At 38.4% G+C, this 21424-nt stretch overlaps 1 long non-coding RNA gene across 1 annotated transcript in view; it reads right to left on the minus strand.

The window, feature by feature from the left end:
• LOC117064994 overlaps positions 1 to 1867 on the minus strand; it is a 44989-nt gene extending 43122 nt beyond the window's left edge. The window contains exon 1 of the long non-coding RNA XR_004429782.1: positions 1342 to 1867. This is a non-coding gene — a long non-coding RNA (uncharacterized LOC117064994). The remainder of the gene's footprint in view (positions 1 to 1341) is intronic.
• Between the last annotated feature and the right edge of the window lie 19557 nt (positions 1868 to 21424).

The raw sequence follows: 21424 nt of genomic DNA on the forward strand, positions 1-21424 counted from the left end.
TCATCTTCCCACCTTCCTGTCTTTTTCTCATACTCCTACTCCAGACTAGAGAACTTCCCACTCCTCCTCTCTGGCTTCACTAGGTTCTGCTTTTCTTTTAAAACTTGCCTCCATTCTGAAGCCTACCTTAAAGATGTCTCTCACCATTAAATATTTTTTCTTTCTGCTATCCCTCATTTCTCCACATAGCATTAGTTATTTTTATTATTTCTGTTTTTTCCGCTCAAGTCCTAGCTCCCTATTCAGATTGCAAGCCACCCAAAGAGTCTTTTATCTCTGTAAATCTCTGAAAACAGAAAAAAAAAAAAAAAGTTTATGTTGACGGCCAAGATTTTAATATTAGATATGGCATAGGAGTAACTTGCTTCCATCTGGAACTCAAATTCCTCAAATACAAATAAGGAAGATGAATTAGACCAGTGGTTTTTAACCAAGGATATGCACTGAACTTATCTGGGGCTATCTTTGAAAATATGTGACCCTGAAAAGGTGATTTTAACCATCTAAGCTTCCCTCTCTGTATTTATAAGAAGGAGACAATGGTAGCACCTACTTCATAGGACTGTTATGAGGATTAAGTTAGTTAATACATACAAAGCAATTTTGCATAGTTCCTTGAACATATTAAGCTCCCAATACATTTTAGCTGCTGCTGAATACAAATTGTTAAAACTTGATTCACTTGGAGATACTTATCATTCTAGAACAGTGTTTCCAACTTACAGTTTGGGGGAAGTGAAACAGGGCAGGGACCCCTCACAGGGGCCTGTGAGTACCACCCCAACAACGAGCATGAAAATAAAGGAAAATCTTGAGTTCCTTCAAGGGAAATTCCAGGCACCTAGGTATCCTTAAAAAGTAAATAAACAACTTGGTAAGTGGGAAGGTAATAGTAGCTTAAAACAATAGCCAAGGAGTTAGAATCACCAGAATGTTTGGTTCCCTGCAGAAACTAAAGATAACATCTTCACAGGTATACCTGAGTTGTTTCTCAGCAACCTGGACCCCCACCAAATGGATCTGCTGGCACTGAGACCTCAGACAAGGGGGAGCTAAGGACTGCACTCTGACCTTTCTTCTAAATTTCTTCCTGAGGGACCTGGAGAAAGTCACACCCACAAGCCAGAGCTAACATTCTTTACTGCTAACCTCACGATTTTAAACAAAGCTTCTCTTCCTTAACCAATTGCAAATCAGAAAATACTTGAATCTACCTATGACCTGTGGGCCCCTCCACTTCAAGATGTCCCACCATTTTAGGTCAAACCAATGTATAGTCTCTATATATTGATTTATGACTTCACCTGTAACCTCTACCCTCCTGCCTTTAAAAACCCTTACCTGTAAGTGTAAGGTTCTTGTACCATTTCGACCCTGAGAGCAGCCAACAGACAACACGAGGCGGTGTGGAGCAACATGCTGTTCTAATGAGGGCTTGGGTGCTGGTGGGCCCCAAGTGAGGACGGGGCAAAGGTCTTATAGTCTTCTGTAAACAGGAAGTGTCATAGTTCAAGGTAACTGCTACGTTGTACCCGGATGGCCTTTTTCTCGATCTTCGTGTCTTCCGGCCAGGGTAGGTGTCTTCCGCCTGCTCTCTTCCTGCTTCTGCTATCTTGCGGGCGCAGCTGCTGGCGCAAGTTGCGCCTTGGGACTGGGCCTGAGAAGGGAGGAGTTACTCATCTTAAGCTTTCAGGCCCTGGGAGAATCTTACAGTAAGCCCTCTGGAAGTCTGAGTCTTAAGCATGAACTGCCTGATTCTCATTGCTTGGCACTTTGCAAATAAACACTTGCCTTTCTCCTGCGGCAAACCTCAGTGTGGATATCTGGTCTTCCTGCGCTGGGTGAACAGACCACAATTAGGTTTGATACCAGAAGCTTCAGAGAAACTGCAACTAAATTCTCAGGTGCATCTAGTATTATCTGTTAACTAAATGAATAATATAGTTTGCTCACAAAGTATTCCTATTTTAAAAAATATATATGTGTGTTTTGTGACTAATAAAATACAAAGTCAGGTAAACAGTGTTACTGAATTCATAATTGCTTTTTGTCACTATATATTTTCATTGTCAACACATACTATAAATATAACTATTATCATGCAACATTCCTTCAGTTTATTTTCAACATCTTATAATTTTCAAATAGACTAGGAAACACTACCCCCAAAATATCAAATTACTATCAGCATAATTTCCTAATAAACCTGTTCACTATGCTCGTCTCAGAGTTCTGGAAAAAGTGATTTCTAGTTGCAACACAGTATATAGAGACTTAAAAAGTTAAAATAAAAACTAATTATTATTTAATTTTTAGTGAAAGGAATAGACTTGATGAATGTAAAGGAAAAAATATGACTACTAGACGAAGTGTTACCCAATAAAACTCCAATAGTCTTTCGAGCAGCTTTCTAAAATCCTAGCAACTCCTTGGAATTCACAATTCAGTAACCCAATATTTGAAGAAAGAAAAAACAAGGAAATGAACAACATGCTAGCTAGCATATCACTCCTTCCATAATTATTGCTCACGCACACCAGAGCATGGATGAAGCTGAATGCACAACTCATTTATGTTTAAATTGATAAAGGTAAGACTAAAGAGGGAAAGGGCCAATTAAGCATGTTCTTCAGCATCTTGCAAACTGAAAAAAAATTATAAATAAGTAAATTTTGAAAAATGAAAACTAACTTCTTTGGCAGAGAAATAATTAAACATTCAGCTGTTCCTAAACTCCAAATTTTTACTCTTAATTTTTACTCTCCTTAATTCTCACATAATTTTTCAGTACAATATTGTAAGACAGGCAAAATATTACTTAAACGTATTTATAAGAAATAGAAAACTTTAACCGCAGAGGGTTTGATCACGATTCTCCAGTTGCCCAAATCATCCTTTCTTTGAAGCACATTGGTGGTAAGGGAGATAAAAATAGTTTAAAATTCCACCCTGCTTATGGGATTTTTTTTTTTTAATATTAAGCAAAAAAAAAAAAAAAATATTAAGCAATCCTGCCAATTCCTATTTAGCTGTAACCCCCAAGGCAGTCTATCTAAGTTAAAAAAACACACATACACAAAAAACAGGCAGCAACAGTCAAGTGAAAAAACAAGGAATAAGAGTATTGAGACTACTACATACTACTTTTTGAGCAAATCACTTAAATTCTCTGGGTCTCATGTACCTAGTTGTAAAATGCAGAAGTTGGCTTCCTCATGAATTGCTAAAAATCTATGATTCTACAGTCAACAAAGCATAGGAGGTCTCTTCCCTTGTATCTAGAGATGTGGTAAGGACAGAATCTCCCTAACCGAACACTGCCGGCTGACAAAATATCACTCCCTCAGGCTAAGTCTGTCAGCATGTCTTCTGGGGAACAAAGAGAGAACTCTGATGAAATTAGGGCAACTAAAACCCAAGGGACAATTACAATACAGTGATTATCCTCTATAATTACCGGCTTTTAGTTTTCTCAAAGACTTCAGGTTTATCTATGCTAAATCTCCTTTGGAGAGATCCATGATGTCTCAAAGCAACATAGCTAAATTCCTTTTCATCTAAAAGTCATACCATTTTACAGATGCTATCATGGAAGGAAAGAAACAGCACATTCTATACCAGCTGCAATTACAGTTGAAGCGTTAAAAAAGAAATGTTAGAGGTGGTGGTGCCATCTAGCTGCTGCAATGGTGAGACTTAACCTATTTTTATAAACTCCTGTAGGAAAGTAAATATTCTGATCGTTTTCTATAGGCAATGAAAGGCATAATCTTTCTTTCTGTATCATATCTCCATGTAGAAAAGTAAACAGAGGCACAGAGAAGTCAGTCAGCCAGTCAGCTAGTCAGTAGTAGAACCAGGATCAGAGCCTGGTTCTTTTGATTCCTCTTTCCATTTCCTCACCACTAATGAAAGACAGGTCCCTAATCTTCAAAGCAAGTTCTGCTTTCACATCATCTCTCCACAAAGCAAATAAATCACTACATTACAAAAGTGTTCTCCCCTGCTTCCACATGAGAGAAAATGATTTACTGGTCACCCTCTGAGAATCTATTTCCATGAAGATCCCCTAAAAAGGAGTCAAAGGTGTCTGAAAACTTGCAAAATTAGTAACTAGACAGATTTTGTTTTCCACTTGGAAATCCCTATAACCAGGTTCCAAAACCACCACAAAGCTTGGCCCTGTCATACCAGTATTGAAGATTTCCTACCTGCTAACACTTCGGAGGACTGACTACAATAAACTAGAAACATATCTTTCTCTTTTTCTTCTAGTCACACTTGTATTGCTGCCCCCCAACAAAGCCATTGTCAGAAATGGAAGAAAACGGATTCAATGTCATTAGTCCCTGAGGCCCTCTCCCCAACCTTGCACCCACAGAGAAACCATTCTCCTTGAACAGAGCAGCACTTCTAAGAAAGTTCCCCAACAAATACATAGCTGCATTCATGCACACATATCACCACCACTTTGCTTGAAACCCAGGATATTTTTTTAATTACAAGAGGAGTATTTTTTGTAACTTTTTTGTAGCAATTTTACCAATATAGAAGAGTTAAAAGAAAAAAACAGTTTCTAGCTTCCCTACTCAATCCCATTTCCTTGACAAAATCACCGTTAATAATTTGGTGTGTAGATTCTTCATACTTGTTATGCTTTATGTTTATGTAAATATATGTAAAGTACACATATTTATACTGTTTTTTTTCTTTTCTTTTTTTTTTTTTTGAGATGGAATCTTGGGTCTGTTGCCCAGACTGGAGTGCAGTGGCATGGTCTTGGCTCACTGCAACCTCTGCCTCCTGGGTTCAAGTCATTCTCCTGCCTCTGCCTCCAGAGTAGCTGAAAGTATATATAGGTCCACGCCACCATCCCCAGCTAATTTTTATATTTTTGTAGAGGTGAGATTTCACCATGTTGGCCAGGCTGGTCTCAAACTCCTGATATCAAGTGATCCACCCACCTTGGCCTCCCAAAGTTCTGGGATTACAGGCATGAGCCACTGTGCCCAGCCTATAGAGGTTTTTGTTTGTTTTGTTTTGTTTTGTTTGCGTGAAATTAGACTAAGCATTTTACTCTGAAATTTGCTTTTTTTCCATTTATCAATACATTCTGGATATCCTTCCATGTTGATATATATAGCCTTAACTCATATGTTTTAACAGCCAAATATGGCCAGGCACAGTGGCTTGCCCTTGTAATCCCAACACTTTGGGAGGCCAACGCAGGAAGATTGCTTTGAGCCTAGGAGTTTGCAACCAGCCTGGGCAACATGGGGAGAACCCGTCTCTATAAAAAACAAAAGAAAATTTAATTAGCTGGGCATAGTGGCATGTGCCTGTGGTCCCAGCTGCTGGGGAGGTTGAGGTGGGCTTGAGCCCAGGAGATTGAAGCTACAGTGAGCCTTGTTCATGCCACTGCACTCCAGTCTGGGCAACAGAGTGAGATCCTGTCTCAAAAACAAACAAACAAACAAAAAAAAGCCAAAAATAGTCCACAATGGATCTATGCAATACTTTTAAACCATAATGTACAGAATGGACATTCAAGTTGTTCCTAGTTTATTTTTTCTTTCTTATTTTTAATAATGAAGAACATTGTTATAAACATTCCCAAATACATCCATTCTTGTTTTCTGGGGTTCTTATTTCAATAAGATAGATTCATAAAAAGTGGAATTCCAGTTACTAATTGTTAGATAACAAACCACACCAAAAAAACTTACGAATTTAAAATTGGGGCAATGCTTAGCACAACAACTCATGCAGCTTCGGCTGGGGTAGCCTAAATGTAGATAGAGGATTCATTTCCAAGAGAGCTCACTCACACCACAAGTTGTTGCTGGCTATTGGCAGGAGCTGTTAACAAAGCACTTCAATTCCTTTCCACCTAGACCTCTCCATGAACTGCTTAGGCTTCCTGACAGCATGGCAGCTGGTTCTAGAAGCAAATGTTCAAGAGAGAGAAAATGGAAAGTGCTAATCTCCTAAGGCCTGTTGCTGGAAACTGGCAGTGTCCTTTCAACCATATTTTATTGGTCAGTCAGTCATAGAGCCCACCTAGATTCAAGAGGATTAGACATAAACCTATAAATAGGAGGAGTAGCAAAATCATATGCAGCCAACTTTAATCTATAAGTAAGATTGCTGAGTAAAATTATTCTGCACATTTTTAGTATGACTAAATATTGCCAGATCCTTTTCCAAAAGGGTTAATTTATACATTTAGCAAATATTTGAGGGATGTTAATTGCTTGGCACTGCTCCAGATATAGAATAGAGCAATGATCAAAACAAATAAAACTTTTGCTCTGATATAGGTTATATTTAGAGGTTGTAGATGGACAATCAATCAATCATATATCAGGTGGTAATAAATGCCATGAGAAAAACAGAGCAGGGAGGGGACGAGGGAGTATCTGGGAGGAGAGGGTGAAATTTTAAATCGCATAGATAGGGAAGGTTTCACTTTCAATATAACAAAAAAAAGTAAGTGCAAGTCCTGAAGGGGTGCATGCTTGAGATGTTGAAAGCCAGGTGACAGGAGGAGAGTAAGCATGGGAGAGAAAGATTGAGAGGTAAAAACATGTGGGCCAGATTGTGTTGGGGTAATTCATCCTCCCATAACCCTGTCTACTAGTTATATATCCTACAAGCATATATTTACTGGACATCTGTATATTCTCTTCTGTGAATTAACCTCAGGATAAAATAAAATAATAAGACATGTACCCTGAAGGTGAACCCTTTATTGGAAACTAATGAAATGGTTTGTACAAGGATGCTGAAAGAAGAAGATTCAATGCAGCCTGCAAAGAAGAGAGCCTGAAGGATGCTGCCCAAAGGCTTAGGTTTGACATGTTAATTGTAGTGCTGTACAGGGTGGGAGGACAGCCCTGGTCCCGGTATGTAGGGGCATGAGACATCCTGGGGTGAGGCATATCGGAAGGTAGAAGGGACCAAAAAAACAGAACAGTGACAGCCAGACCAGAAAAGAAACTTCATCTTCTTTAGCACTTTTTTTTATTAGGGACAGCCTAATAAAAACTTCAACTATCAAAATTACAGATGACTATTTTAATTAGTTTTCTAATTCTGCAATAGTTTTATAATTGTTTTCCAAAGGAAGGCTTTAGAATTCCCACATTCCTTCTTTACTCATAGTAAAAATCCTGTTCAACTTGCTATGATTAGAAATGTCTTTGGGTTTTTCACAACAAATCCTTTTTTGCTAAAGTCTGTAACTCAGAAAAGATTCATTTTGGGAAGAAAGTCTATAGTAAAAGCCCTTGGGTCAAAGGCCTCTGTCTAGTAGAATTCTAAATGAAATCCAGTGAAAGCATATTAGCAAGTTTCACAGTTTATATATGGCTTTCCATCAATTGTCAGAAAAATGGCATTTACATTCCTTAGTCAGTTGAACAAGTGCTTTATTGTTTAGTGATAGCTGGACTTCTGACATCTTCAGACCCTTGAGGTTAAAGTCAAAATGCTTTAAACAAAACAGCATTTATTCAAGTCATTCAGGGCTTAAAAAGCATTTTTCTCCAAAGAAAGGGATATTAGTGGTCATTTCCCAACCTTTATCCTTCGCATATTATAAACTATAGCTTGTAGAAGACCTTTTGACCAAATACCTTTCAATGGACTATCAGGCCTTTATCAGGAGACTTCTTTGAGAATTTTTGTAAATCAGGAGCTTAAGAATTCTCACACTATTTCTAGTGGTGATAAGGTGGTGAGAAATACATAAGATTTTTCTGGAGTAAAGGATGCTTCCTGAGAATATTATGGACGCTCACAGAAGCAGAATTCACCCAACTAGACCTCCTAGGATCTTTTAATGAAATATTTCATCTGAGCTCTAAATGTGAGCCTATAAGCTTTAAAGCTGGGAAAGTAGGTTTTGTAACCCCCAACCCTGAAGCTTGTGTGAACCCATACCCACAAGCACCCATACATACCCACACACGTAAATGTCTAGCAGAGGATTCTGTACTGTGTTAAAACTCAAAAATTATTGTCCTTGTTCAATTTAATATATTTTATTAATTACCTGTTTGAGGACTTAGAAGGCATGCCTATATCTATGGATGACAAGGAAAGAGAGTTTAAATCAAGAATCAAGATTTAGTCACTTTGGGAGGCCGAGACGGGCGGATCACGAGGTCAGGAGATCGAGACCATCCTGGCTAACACGGTGAAACCCCGTCTCTACTAAAAAATACAAAAAACTAGCCGGGCGAGGTGGCAGGCGCCTGTAGTTCCAGCTACTCGGGAGGCTGAGGCAGGAGAATGGCGTGAACCCAGGAGGCGGAGCTTGCAGTGAGCTGAGATCCGGCCACTGCACTCCAGCCCGGCGACAGAGTGAGACTCCGTCTCAAAAAAAAAAAAAAAAAAAGATTTAGTGAACCATGAGCTAAACCTAATACGGTAACATTAAACATGGTTGAATGTAAAGGCCTGTAATTAGTTCTGAAATATCAACTACAAATGTGGGGACTAGAGGAGACCTTGTTTAACATAATTCCTGAGACAGAGGCATGTAGTCAAGTTAATTATAAACTTACTCTGTGAAACAATGTGATATGACCGCCAAAATAGGAAACAAATTCCAAGTTAGGCTTCATTAGTAAAGAATAGTGTCTTGGCCGGGCGCGGTGGCTCAAGCCTGTAATCCCAGCACTGTGGGAGGCCGAGATGGGCGAATCACGAGGTCAGGATATCGAGACCATCCTGGCTAACACGGTGAAACCCCGTCTCTACTAAAAAATACAAAAAACTAGCCGGGCGAGGTGGCGGGCGCCTATAGTCCCAGCTACTTGGGAGGCTGAGGCAGGAGAATGGCGGGAACCCGGGAGGCGGAGCTTGCAGTGAGCTGAGATCCGGCCACTGCACTCCAGCCTGGGCGACAGAGCGAGACTCCGTCTCAAAAAAAAAAAAAAAAGAATAGTGTCTTGATCCAAGAAAGTAATTTTCCTACTTAATGAGAACACATCTGGAGCATTTTGTCTACTTCTTGGTGCCATATAAATAGGATATTGAAAACTAGTACCTATTCAGTTCCTCAAATGCACAGATCAGTTGGTTTCAAACTTTGGTGTACAATTAAAACCTCTTGGGGAGCTTTTCAAAATCCTGATGCCAAGGCTTCCCCCATACCAATTAATCAGAATCTCACAGGGCAGGCCCCAGGCAACAGTTTTGTTTGTTTGTTTTTAACTTCCAGCAAAGTTAGAAAATCAGGACATTAGATATAAACCTCTTTTTTTTTTTTTTTTTTTGGAGACGGAGTTTCACTCTTGTTGCCCACGCTGGAATGCAGTGGCACGATCTCGGCTCACCGAAACCTCCACCTCCTGGCTTCAAGCGATTTTCCTGCTTCAGCCTCCCGAGTAGCTGGGATTACAGGCATGTGCCACCATCCCTAGCTAATTTTATATTTTTAGTAGAGACTGGGTTTCTCCATGTTGATCAGGCTAGTCTTGAACTCCCGACTCCAGGTGATCCACCCGCCTCAGCCACCTAAAGTGCTTGGGATTATAGGCATGAGCCACCGCGCCCAGCCATAAACCTCTTTTATCTATATCCTCTGGCCATTGTCTTGGTCTCTCCTTCTTCCCCACTGCCTCAAATTCCCTCAAATTTGCACCCCTCAAAGGTTTTCCAGAATGACCTCAGTAGCCTACTTAGGCTCCCAGATTCCAGATTTGCTTTACTTTAACCCACTCTCCCTTTACCTGCTGCCAAGGTGATCAGACTAATATGCAAATATTATCAAGTCGCTCCCATACTTACAATACTTCGATAGTTACCCACAGTACTCAGCATAAAGCTCAAATTCCATGAAGTGTACAAGACTCTTTATGATCTGGGCCTTATCTATAACCTATAAATCCTTCTCTAGCCCTCTCTTCTATCACTGCACCATACACTGCTTTCACTCTTGCCATACTTCACATGAATATGTTGCACTATTTCATATTTCTGTGCCTTTGCTATTACTCAGTCCATATATCTCTTTTCCTTCAAGTCTCAATTTAGTTAACTCTTCAAGAAAACAAAATGTCTTTGATGCCTCTACTATGTGTTCTATAGAATTTAGTATATACTTCTAATTAGCATCAATCACCAAATTCTTATGTTTCATTTTTCTTTCTCATTATACTCTAAACTTTCTCGTTTAGTGTCTAATTCTTATTGGTCTTTGTAATCTCAGTGGATAGCACAATGCCCAGCACAATATGACTCTCAAAAAAACTCTTGTAGATGGAAAAAATAAATGAAAAATGATAGACCTGAAAGTCAGGTTGTATGAACTCACCATGGACATCTGCTCTATGAAAAAAAGGATGTTACCATTTTTAGGCGTGTAAAAGAAAGAGACATTTCAGTTGATTACAGAAAATCATCTAGAAAAAATGAGTAGAAACTACAGGTGACATATTTTTGCTCACTGTATAATTAGAACTTTTATGGGATGATTCCCATGAGGTAGGATGCTGAATTCAATAGAACTGTTCAGGCCGGGCGCGGTGGCTCAAGCCTGTAATCCCAGCACTTTGGGAGGCTGAGACGGGCGGATCACGAGGTCAGGAGATCGAGACCATCCTGGCTAATGCGGTGAAACCCCGTCTCTACTAAAAAATACAAAAAACTAGCCGGACGAGGTGGCAGGCGTCTGTAGTCCCAGCTACTCGGGAGGCTGAGGCAGGAGAATGGAGTAAACCCCGGGGGGCGGAGCTTGCAGTGAGCTGAGATCTGGCCACTGCACTCCAGCCTGGGCGACAGAGCAAGACTCCGTCTCAAAAAAAAAAAAGAACTGTTCAAGCAGTCTGAATGCATTTCTTCACTGAATGGGGAATAGAGGGATGGATAAAGAATTTCTAAAATTCCTTCCAACTCTAAGATTCTTCCATTTTAAAATGAACATTTAGTAAACAAATCAATTGACTTTCAGAAAACATTGGTTTTAGTTAGAGAAACTATTGTCCAAGAAGAATGAAGACTAAAGCACAAAGAAGTTGGCTATTTTTAAAAAGGCACCCTTATCACCTATCTGGAATTAAAATAAGGGCATAAACATACTTAGAAAAATATACACTGCTATTTTAAGCTGTCACTAAATTTCCATTAATCAGGTAAAATTCTTAGAGGAAGTGGATCAGAGAAGACAAATAACTACTATTTATACCAACCTCCTACCCTAAGCCCTAAAAACTCATGCATAGATAGTGACTAAGAGAAGGAAAATAGCAAATCAGATCAATTATATTACAACTCTTTTACTGTCCAAGAATAGCCATCTCTTCCAATGAAGGAAAACTCAATAAATTACGTTTAGAAAAAGCAACTCAATCACCCTTGTAGCTTCTGGCTGCCACCAGAAAGATCAGAGGAAGTTATTATTAGAAACTTGGGAAAGACACATTAGAAACCACAGCAAAGGCCTTGGATATTTAAAAACTCAAATAGTTCCCATCTGTGTGTCAAGCCATAATGAAATTTGCCCAAACATTGGATATACTGGGGAAAAAGATAAGTCAACATGCAAGATTAGTAAATAAGAGATACATGGAAATGGAGACCCCTAGCAAATGTAGTGGCAGACACTGAGAAATTAAAAGTGGGAGGTAAAAAGAATATTTTTACTAGAAAAAATTGCACAGTTCATCTCTTTCTAAGCTAAAATGTCTGCATTTTACACAGAATTTGAAAAATTTTCCTGGCAAATAAAGCAAAGGAGGAGCTAAAATTAAAGAAGGACATTTCAAATAAGAAAACTGTGGAAACATCCCTAAAGGCCCATGGAACATTTGTCAGAGGCCTCCAGATGAGCCTGTATCTCTCCACGTGAGACCTTCATCTTGCCCTCACTTACATGGGCTTGTTACCAAGACCCAGAAGCTCTCTTTCAGGAAAGTTTCTTCCCTAAATGTCAAAACTCCCACCTTCTTCTGAGAAGTGTCGCATTCTTACAATTCACCAAACTGTGCTTATTGCAAAACCTATCCCATAATCTATTCTCAGGTAAGGTTTATAGAATGAATGAATGAACCAACTCATCTAAGGTAAATGGATGTCACCAGATCCCAGTGGCCTTTCTTCTTACACAAATTTAAAATTGTTTAGATACAAATATTTTTGAATTAAAATTAGTGTCCTTTAGCACACTACAATTATGATACAGACCCTGGAATTATCTCCATTGGCACATCTTTGTAAGTTACTTTCTGGGCCAGGCACGGTGGCTGATGACTATAATCCCAGCACTTTGGGAGGTCAAGGGTGGATCACTTGAGATCAGGAATTCGAGACCAACCTGGCCAACATGGCAAAGCCTCCTTTCTACCCAAAAAACCCACAAAATTTAGCCAGGTATGGTGGCACACACCTGTAATCCCAGCTCCTCAGGAGGCTGAGGTGGGAGGTGGGAGAATCACTTGAACCAGGGAGGTGGAGGTTGCAGTGACCCGAGATCGCCCCACGGCACTCCAGCCTGGACCTAAAAAAAAAAAAATATATATATATATATATATATATTCTGATATAATTCAAAATAGAAGTCTTCTAAATAAAAAATTCTACTGTCTTCAAAATTGTTCCTGAATTTTGTTAAAAATGCTTGTCTCAGCATCCTAACTAATTCCCTTTAACTTGAGATCATGCTAGTGAACCTGTGCATGCATGTTTTGTCAAATTATTTTTCCCTTGTCGAGATGATGAGTTTTCCTAATCCTTCCAAATCTTTCACCTGGGCTCTTCCTAAGCTCAGTTACAAACCCTTTAAATTTATCTGGCCTTAAATTCAGGTCATAGTCTATGGCGATAAAAGTACTTTTCCTCTAACGAATATAACTAACCTTTACAGGGTGTCTAATATTTTTATTAAATGAACAAATAGATTCTCAAAACCCAAGCCACCCCCTACCCCCACCCCCGTAGTAGCAGCGTATCACTAGACAGAACGCTACCTTTTCATGCACTAAGTCTCCTTTTTCTGCAATCACAACCAAAGCTAGATAGAGGACATGGCATTCTTTTTAGGCTTACCAGCCTGGTTTCCATGGTTTCCATTATCTTCACACGTATTTCCTTTAGGGCCTGACCGTTTTAAAATCTCTTGTTATGGGGTTTGGAGTGCATCTTGAAATATAAATATTTATGGTGAATAAAAGCAAAGTCAAGTCATACAATTTTACAGCCAAAACTCCTGCCTGCACATTATAAGCTCATTTATTGCAAAGGAAGTTCTCTTTATTGAGAAGAAGGAAGCAAGGGGATGAAGTATATCACTAAAATATTTAAGGTTAAGCAGCCCAGCTCTGTATTATTCACAGCCAAATTGTGTTGCTGCTCAGAGACGCCTAAGTCCCTACAAATAGTTTGCTAATGCCCTTCTTATCTTACCTTTTTCAGAGCTCTATAAGCTCCCAAACTACAAGAGGATCCTAAGTTCGTTGAAGATAAAATGGAAATTTTGAGCAACTGAACTACAACTGAACTTCAGAGCAGCAGCCCCTTCACTCTGTCCCACTCTAAGACATGCTTTAACCTCCGCCTTCAGCCACTGCCAAAGCCATTAAGTTAGACTTACACCATCCAGACAACCTTGCTCCCCAAGCAACTAGTCTGGACAACTGCGTCCTGTTCTGCTTCAGCAACCTTAGCTCCCAACATAACTCGCTAACCATTAAACTGTTCCTGTAATATCTCTTCAGGGACCAAGTCCAGGCTGCAAGTAACGTAAATCCATTCTACTGGAAAGAGTTGTATACAACAGAATGAAAACTGGCTCGAGGTCAAGAAAAAAAGAACAGAAAACAAAGGCTACAAAAGACAGAGTGATTACATTCATACATCATTTTTGCAGTTCTTTTCTGACTTCCCTCTCAAAATTCCAAAGAAGCATATTTTAAAACCATCAAAGTCCATGGTTTCCTTTATTCTTTCATTTAGAATTCTAGCTCTACACATTCAGAAACTATGGCATGATTTTAAAATGCTAGATGAATATAGCGTATGTATGAGTATGTGTATATATATATAATTTTTAATTCCAAACACATTTTAAGAGATCCCAGAGGCAAAAAAACACAGTGTATCACGTTTATTAAGACAGAAAGAAAAGTCTTCATGATTGCATATGTCAAATAAGTAAGTATTGACTTATGCTTAGCCAAAGCTAAAGCCAAGCCAAGATACACTGGGAAACTGCAGAGGATTTTCCTCTTATCAGACAGATACAAATACAATCCTATCCAGATACAGAATTAAACTTATGTAATTATGTTTGAAGAACTGAGAGAACAAAACGCCCCAGGTACCTAAAAGAACCATCTATGCTTATTATCTGAGTTTCCTATCTGATTCTTCCCTCTAAGTCAATCAATTTTTGCCCATCACCATTAAACTGTAACTCTGACCAGACAGGAGCTAGGGCATAAAGACCATGCCCTCTGTCATTTTCCACCCTCTGATCTCCAGCTTATGCTTCTCTCTGGCAGAGGAATCTGGCTAATGAGATGCAGAAAGGTTAGCCTCCCAGAGCAAAGAAAGTGAAGGAGTGTGCAGAGTAGACTTCTCAAATAGAGAAGAGCTAATACATATCCCTGGCAATGCTTCATGGAATTGTGGAGCTGATAAAATAAGATGATACACATGAAGGTGTCCAGTATAATGCCTGCCACACAGAAAGCACTCAGTACACATGAGTTTCCATTCCCCCTAGACTTACAGGGTTTTCATGCCACCAAGTGTAAATTGAGGGAGTACAATTCACAGGGAGCTATATAGTTCCTTCAAACTGATTTCTACAACTATGCCCCAACTCCTCTGTTATAAAATAAAATCCTCATCTTGAGAAAGTTTATCCTTGTGGCTCATCAGAAGTCTTCATTTTGCTGTTTAAGAACATTTGAGAAATCATCCTCCAAAGATGGTTTTTCTCCAGACTTAACAGAAAGCATATCTTTAGAAACTAAGAGTGAAAAATTAGGATTGTGGTAGATATACAGATAATTCAGCAAAAATATCCAGATGAAAAGTATTGCTCAAAAAATCTTTCCCCATTCCACCTAAGCCTCCCTTTCCCTTAGCAATGTGTCTTAACTCCAATGCACTAATATAAGCTAAATAACACAATGACTGAATCAGAATGACTCATCCTAAGTGCATGGACACGTATCTAGAATAGCATGATTACATTTATTCTAGTCAAATAATTTGAGATCAGAAAACTAAAAGGGAGAGCAAGTTCAAATGCTCATGAGTAGGATGAAAAGCAGAAGACACAAAGACAGAAGTTTTTATCCTGAGCTTTGATTGAGAGATATCTTTTCCCAGTACAAATCAGATTTTTCCTCCTCTGTATATTTGTACTTCATTCTTAAACTGTCCTGAATGGTCTTTTGAGACATGATATTTGCTCTCATAGTTTACAATGTTAACCAAGCATAATTCTTTGCAAATGCTGTTCCTCCTGGAAAATGCTCTCCTCAGCACCCCGCTCCTGCCACTCCCCAAAATACCCACAAATCTAGCTGTCTTGTTCAAATCTCTGCTGAAATGTCATCTTATCAGATAGGTCTTTCCTGACCACTTTATCCAAATAATAGCTCCACCTCATCACTCTTTCTCTCTTACCTTAATTTTTCCCTGAAGCATTTATTACCCATGACATATTATATATTTTTATTTGTCTGTCCCCATGAAGTCAGAGACTGTGTCTATTTAGTTCCTAATACCCTATACCAGCTTCAATAAATGATGAATATGCAAAAAGCATTTATTCTTGGCTGAAGACAGGCAAGGGATACAATGGACAAAGGATTCTGTACTTTGGGTTGCAGTATGCAAAGTAACTACAAGACATGTGATTTATTTTATCTTTAACACATTCACACCTAAATCTACATATCCAAATGTGCATTGTCCTGTTGAAGGTCTTCCACTTTGGTATCTATTCACTTACTCTCATTAAGTTGCCATTACTTAAAATTTCTCAGAGCTCCATTTCATTATTGACATCAGCTCAAATTATTTTGAGTAGCCTCAGTTGTAGCACATATAGATGAATCTAATTTTCTTAAATAACCCTAAGTCACTCAGAATAAGGAATGGCAAGTGAAGTGAATAAACAGGCTGAGTGATACCAGTTGTGGTCAAATATTAAGGGTGACTGTAAGGTAGTAAGAGCTCAGTTATTCAGAAACTGGACTAAAGACAATCACCCACACAAAATGAGTCACCAATGTTTTTGCACAAGGGCCAAATCATCACAATAAATGCACCATTTTCAACTCAGCACGCTGAGAGAAAACTGCCATTTTAATGCACAAATTCTAATCATAACTTTAAAACTCAGCTCATTACCTCCAGTTTATATATGAGTCTCAGATTTTTTTTCTTTAAAGAGTTCAATGGGAGTTTAAAATCAATAGTTTACACGAATTTCAAATCCTTGAACTCTTAGAGGACATATTTTAAAATGTACATCCTCACACTGTGTTTTCAATTTATAAGACATTATTTTCCTTCTTCCTAGAAGCCTAAAGCCATGTCAGGGGACTCATGATTAGGTACTGCAGTGAGAACTATCAGAGGAGAACATGTCCAATAAAATGATCTCTTGTGTTTATAGAAATTCACAGTTTACACAGGAACTAATAAAACTAACATAAAGGAAGGTTTCCTGACCCAGTAATGTTTCTGAGAAGTATCAGCACTTTATATGAACCAAGCCAAAATGAGGCATTTCAGCCAGTCACAAATACACACCATGTTTACCAAAAATCTGAGACAAAACTTAGAATAGCTTGAAACTTGAAAAGTACGTTAGGTAATATACATAAAATTCTTGGCTGTGTTGTTAAATACATAATGGAAACATGTAGATCCAGTAATGTTTCTAGGAAGTAAACTCATGGGATTAACAGATCACCTGGTCTTTCTTCCTCAAATTTACCACCAAACATAAACATGCCCCTTGGGCGTAGACATGCCTCTTGAAGATAACTCCCATCAAAGTCATGCTTTATAAAACAGGCCTTTTGGAGTTTGAGGTAGGCCAGATAATGCCCCAACAAAGATATCAAATTGTAATCTCTAGAACCTGTAAATGTTACCTGCTAACTGTTAAATTAAATAAGCCGGAGGCCATTAGCCGGAGGCTCTCTCCATACTTTGAGTTCCTACATAACAAACTATAACCTAACTCAGTAGTAAACAAACCAAAACCTAATTCAGAGTATATTTTGTAACAAATAGCCATTTTATCCAATCACAAACAGCCAAGCTTCAGCCAATCACAGGTAGCCAACTAATTAGACCATATCCGTTCAGGCAAATGCTTCATCACACCATGTCCCAATAAGGCAAACATCCAACTAAAGCCAATCAGGTGATTTCTCCACTTTGGTCCCATGTCCAACCTATAAAAGCTTGCTGCTCCCACAGATGGGCAGAGCTCTTTGAACCTTTGCCAATTCTGAGAAGTCCCCAATTCATGAATCATTATTTGCTCAAATAAACTGCATTAAATTTGTCTGAAAATTTTCGTTTAACATGAAGCAAAAGGGGTTTTGCAGGTGTGGTTAGGTTGAGGATCTTCAGATGGTAAGATTTTCTAGGTGGGCCTTAAATGCAATCACGTGTATCTTTACAAGAGTGAGCAGAAGGAGGCTTAACAAAGAGACACACAGAAGGGAAAGAGGCAATATGACTATGGAGGCAAGGACTGGAGTGATACAGCTAACAAGCCAAGGAATGCTGGCAGTCATTAGAAGTCGGAAAAAGCAAGTAACAGATTTTCACCCAGAGCCTCTGGAGGGAGTATGGCTCTGTCAACACCTTAATTTCAGCCCACTGAAACTGATTTCAGACTGCTGGCTTCCACAATGGTGAGAGAGTTAAGTCTCTGTTGGTTTAAGCCACCTAGTGTGTAATAATATGTTATCCTTGCTTTAGGAAATTAATGCAGATTTCTTCCATTAACCCCTCCCTAAAGTTTTATTGAGAAGTAATTCACATATCATTTAGTTCACTTATAAAATGTGTAAGTCAACAGGTTTTAGTGTATTTCCAGAATTGTGCAACCATCACCACAATCAATTTTAGAGCATTTCATCACCTCACAAAGAAACTTCATACCCATTCACTATTTCTCTACAACCCTCAGGCCTAGGCAACCACTAATCTGCTTTCTACAGAATCACATATTCTGGACACTTTCTCTAAATGCAATAATACAATATGTGGTTTTATGACCAGCTTATTTTACTTAGCACAATTTTTTCAATATTTATTCATATTGTAGCATGTATAAGTGCTTCATTCTTTTTTATTGCCAAATAATATTCTATTGTGTGAGTATACCAGCCAGTGTTTATACACTCATCAATTGATGGACTTTGTGTTGTCATTTTTGGCTATTATGAATAATACTAACATAAATAACATTCATGTAAATGTTTTTGCGTGAACACATTTTTATTCCTCTTCAGTATATACATAGGAGGAGATTGCTGATTGTTTAACATTTTTTGGAACTGCCAAACTGTATTCCAAAGTGATTGTACTATTTTACATTCCCATCAACAGTATATGAGAGTTCTAATTTCTCTAAATTCTCACCAACAATTATTATGATGTGTCATTTTTTCATTATAACCGTCTACCGAGTATGTATTATGGTTTTTATTTGCATTTCCCTTCTGGCTAATCATGTTGACCATCTTTTCATGAGCTCATTGGCATTTCTCTATCTTTGGAGAAATGTCTATTCAGATCCTTTGCCCATTTTTATTTGAATTATTTGTCTTTTTATTATTGAATTGTAAGAATTCTTTATATATTCTGCATCCAAGTCCCTTATCAGATACATAGTTTGCAAATATCTCCTCTCTTTCTGTGGGTCATCATTTCACTTTTTTAAAGAACAAAAGCTTTTAATTATGATGAAGTTGAATTTATTTTATTCTAAGAGTTTTATAGCTCTTATATTTAGGTTTATTATCTACTTTGAGTTAATTTTTGTGTGTGGTGTAAGGTATTAAGAGTATGAAAAGATAAGCAACAGACTGGGAAACAATATTTCCAAATAACATTTCTAAAAAAAAAAACTTGTATCTAGAATATACAAAAACTCACAGAACTCAGGTATAAGAAAACAATCTAAGTTTTAAAAATAGCAAAAAAGAAAATTGAACAGGCACTTCACCAAAAAAGAAATAGGGATGGCAAATATGAATATGAAAAAATGTTCACCATCAATGATCATTGGGGAAATGTTAAAAAAAAAAGCTGCAATAAGTGTCATTATTTACTTATTATAATAGCTACAATTTAAAAAATCTGGCAATACCAACTGTTGGCAAGAATAAGAAACAAAAACAATATTGCCACTGGGAATGCAAGATGGTAGAGCCGCTCTGGAGAAGAGTTTGACGGGTTCTTATAAATTGAAATGCACACTTACTATGTGACCAAGCAGTCTCACTCCTAAATATTTATCCTGAAATGAAAACCTATGTTCACATACATCAATTTTTGTACATTCACATACATGAATTGCTATAATTGCCAAAACTTAGAAACAACCCAAATGTCTCTCAATTGGAGACAAATTATTGATACACACAGTGGCATGGATGAATCTCAAATGCATTTTGCTAAGTGGAATAAGCCAGCCTGAAAAGGCTATATACTGCACAATGCTATTTATATGATATTTGGGATGAGGCACAATGAGAGGGATGGAGAACAGATAGTAGTTGTCAAGAGTTAAGGTTGAAGGAATCAGCATGAGGGAATTTCAGGGGAGGATGATCAAACTGTTTTATATCCTGTGGTTACACAATTTTATGCATTTGTCAAAACTTCAGAACTGTACACACACCCAAAAGTGAATTTTGCTCTATATAAATTTTAAAAAATCTTAAAAAGTGTGAGGGGCACAGATTTGTGAAAATGTTTAAGAACACAAGGGATCAGCAGCAGCCCTGAATATTTTTTTGTAAATCCAGTAACCTATGGATCTCTTCAGTTTAGCTCTTTATAATTTTTATATCGCTTTAAAAGAACTAGTTAATAACAAGGTCATAGCTCTAGTTTTCATTTTATCCATGAATATAAAGAGGCATTGTGAAAAAAAGCTTGTGTTCTTTTGCTTTATCTCAAAGTCTGATGCAACGAAGCAATTTCCATGGTAATGACACTTTTTATTCAACAGAAAGACAAATAACTGGATAAAAGTACATAGTTAGATGATGCAGAATGTGTGCATGACAGGACTAAACCAGGCCTCTAGCCAGATGATTAGCCACATCTAAAAATTTATTTTTCTGAGAGCAAACTCAGTCTCTCACTTTTGCACTCATCTTCCCCAGTGAAAAATGGGAACCTAAAGGCCTTTCTCTAGCTGTCATTTGTTACTGAAAATACAATGAAGAGAGAAGTAGTCATCCAAAATGTCTAGTGGTGAGGAGGTCCCACCACTACCCCCTGTCTGAGCATTGAATGTATTTATGTGGGTGGTTTTTAGGGTGGAGGATAATTAAAGATGAATAGTTAATGCATTCAGTACCACTGTTTATCTCTAAGAAACTGCAAATGATGCTATCATTGGAGAGAATCTTAGAAATCATTTAATTCAGCTCCCTGTTTAAGAGATGAAAAAGAGGCCGGGCGCGGTGGCTCAAGCCTGTAATCCCAGCACTTTGGGAGGCCGAGACGGGCGGATCACGAGGTCAGGAGATCGAAACCATCCTGGCTAACACGGTGAAACCCCGTCTCTACTAAAAAAATACAAAAAACTAGCCGGGCGAGGTGGCAGGCGCCTGTAGTCCCAGCTACTCCGGAGGCTGAGGCAAGAGAATGGCGGGAACCCAGGAGGCGGAGCTTACAGTGAGCTGAGATCCGGCCACTGCACTCCAGCCCGGGTAACAGAGCCAGACTCCGTCTCAAAAAAAAAAAAAAAAAAAAGAGATGAAAAAGAAATGGCTCAGTAAGTGGTCAGACAACTGGATTGTGGCAAAGTCAGAAATGGAACTGTAATATTCTGACCCCTGATACTCTATTCAGGGCCAGCTTCAGGGGCATGTGACCTGTGAAATCTCACAGAGCCTGGGGCTCAGAAGGGCCTCTCTCTTGGTTTAATGCTCTGCTGTACCTGTCTTGAAATTCTTGGTAATATTTGAAAAAAGGACCCCGTATTTTCATTTTGCACTGGTCCTGCAAATTACACAGCTGATTCTGACTCTACCCTCTCAAAGATTGTTTCATCGAAGGAAAACTTCATACTCCAGCCAATGGCATGAAGACAAATTCAAGAGATAAGGAAATTTAAAACAAACAAACAGAACAGGAAAAAGTTATAGAAGAAAAAAATACTTCTTGTGCATCCTATAAAACATCAGTCACCATG

This window comes from Trachypithecus francoisi, unplaced genomic scaffold (assembly GCF_009764315.1).
Source record: "Trachypithecus francoisi isolate TF-2019V2 unplaced genomic scaffold, Tfra_2.0 Lachesis_group2, whole genome shotgun sequence".
NCBI lineage: Eukaryota > Metazoa > Chordata > Mammalia > Primates > Cercopithecidae > Trachypithecus > Trachypithecus francoisi.